The sequence below is a fragment of the Pundamilia nyererei genome, unplaced genomic scaffold (assembly GCF_000239375.1).
Source record: "Pundamilia nyererei isolate P.nyererei 1_Seehausen unplaced genomic scaffold, PunNye1.0 scaffold00322, whole genome shotgun sequence".
NCBI lineage: Eukaryota > Metazoa > Chordata > Actinopteri > Cichliformes > Cichlidae > Pundamilia > Pundamilia nyererei.
Window position 1 is genome coordinate 523,179 of NW_005187723.1, and position 2,640 is coordinate 525,818.

Below are 2,640 nucleotides of genomic sequence, written 5' to 3' on the forward strand. Positions count from 1 at the left end.
GTGATCCATGCATTTATTTCATCCAGGCTTGACTACTGTAATAGTCTTTATTTTGGTATCAGCTAGGCTCTGCTCTCTCGTCTTCAGCTTGTTCAGATGCTGCAGCCCGACTCTTGACAGGGACACATACCGTAAACATGGCCATATTTCCCCAGTCTTGGCTCATTTAAACTGGCTTCCAGTACATTATATAATTGATTTTAAGATGTTATGGTCTCTAAATGGATTAGCTCCGTCATACCTCTCTGATCTTTTAACTAAAAATGTAGTCACCTGAAATGGTTGCCATGGTGCCTTGTTCACAAGGTCAGTTTTGGAAGAGATGGACAGCAGAATGAAGGCAAAAGGGCAAACAAGTGCTCAGCATCTCTGGGAACTCCTTCAAGACTGTTGGAAAACCATTTCAGGTGACGACCTCATGAAGCTCATTGAGAGAATGCCAAGAGTGTGCAAAGCAGTAATCAAAGCAAAGGGTGGCTATTTTGAAGACTCTATAATATAAATACGTTTTTCGTTTACTACATAGTTCCATGTGTTCATTCATAGTTTTGATTCTTTCATTGAGAATCTACAATGTAAATAATCATGAAAATAAAGACAAACCATTTGGTAGGACAAATGACTAATGGAAAAAAAATATCTGGGAAAAGACTTACTCATTTATTTTTCAACAGCACAATGACCCCAAACACACTTCCAGGCTGGAAGTGTGTTTAAGGACTATTTGACCAAGAAGGAGAGTGATGGAGTGCTGCGTCAGATGGCCTGGCCTCCACAGTCACCCGACCTAAACCCAGTTGAGATAGTTTGACTGTGTCAATACCGAAGGACAAATGACTAATGGAAAAAAATCTGGAGAAATACTTACTGGTGGAGGCTCGTATGCAAGCCATTCCTGAAAAAATACATATAGTCACAAGTTCTTCCAACAAACATTGCTGCCCAGTACAATGAAAAACAGGAAGTTTATAACTCAGATGATTCTATTACTTAGAAACTGACTGTCTCATCCCACAACAATGAAAACAAAGATGGCTGAACATCTATGCGAGGAGTGCCAACATTGAAGTTATATTTTCTAACTTTATCTCCTACTTTGCGCAGTATGTAGGGTCTGTTGGATCTTTACCTTACAATAAAAAGCTCCTGCTATTGTGATTTTTCTCCTGCTATTGTGTAAACTGAACTGCTTGCCAAGCTGGATCAACTCTAACCAGTCGCACAGCATAATTAAGCAGGAATCCTGGTAAACCTACTTTGTCATGATTTCAAGAAACCTATTTTGTTTTGGAACAAGTGGAATGTTATCTTGAAAACAGAGTCGACAGAATACTTCTCTACAGCCAAAAAACAAAAACAGAAAGAAAGAAAGTCGAGGTGTCAGTGAGTACAATTTCCTTCACCATCAAAAAGCACTCAGAACCTGGGGCAAACTCTGACAGGAAGAGGTCTGGCAGACCCAAAGCCACAACTGAATCAGAGGTTTCTGAGAAATAACAGCTTCCATGGCTCACAGGAAAACTCAAGCTCAACCACAGCTTAATAGTGGTTGTAGTAAACAAGTCTCAGTTTCAAGGATGCTTCCACAGCATGTGGCATCAACTTTCAACCGTGGAGGTCGAAGTGGGCGCCAGTTTAGCTCAGTGTGTTGAGCGGGAGACCACATGCCATGCATCTGACAGCAGCTGGCCCGGTTTTGAATCTGACCCGTGGACCTTTGCTGCATGTCTTCTCTCTTTCCTTGCTTCCCTATTCTTTCTTCACTGTGTCTATCAAATAAAGCTGAAAAAGGCCAAAAAGAAAAAAGAAAGAAGAAAAAAAAACAGGAGGAGGAAGTGTGATGGTCTGTAGCTGTTTTGCTGGATCCAGGGTTAGTGACTTATACAGAGTGAGAGGCCCCATGAACCAAAACCACTACCACAGCATTCTGCTGAGCCATGCAATACCCTTTGGTATGGGCCTGCCTAGTTGGTCAGGGGTTCATCCTACAGCTAGATAATGACCCAAAATACAAGTCCAAGCTATTCCAGAACTACACCAGGAAAAAAGAACAAAAATGGTAAGCTTGAAACCATGAAGTGGCCAGCACAGTCTCCAGAGCTAAACCCCATCAAGCTAGTTTAGGGTGAACTGGACCGAAGAGTGAAAGCAAAGCAACCTACAGGTGCTGCATGTTTATGGAAACTTCTGCAACAGATATGGGAAGAACTCTCTCAAGAATATTTAATTTCTATTGTTGAAAGAATGCAACGGCTGTTATTTTTGCCAAAGGTGGCTACTTTGATGAGTCAAAAGTTTAGAATACATTTGCTATATAAATTGATTCCATGATTTCTTTCTCTTTTTTGTAACTCCAATTCTTTATTTGTACTATGCTTTTATTTCAGAGTGCTATGAGACACTAAACTGCATAATTTTCAATTAGCTGAAAAAAAATGGGGTATTCTAAAACGTTTTAGTGTATCTATATATATAAAATTAAAAAAGACAGAAGTATTGTCTTTTTAAATTATTTTCTTGTTTGTTTTGTCTGGAGATGTTGATCGATAAGATAAGATAAGATAACCTTTATTAGTCCCACACGTGGGAAATTTGTTTTGTCACAGCAGGAAGTGGACAGTGCAAAAGTTATGACGCAAA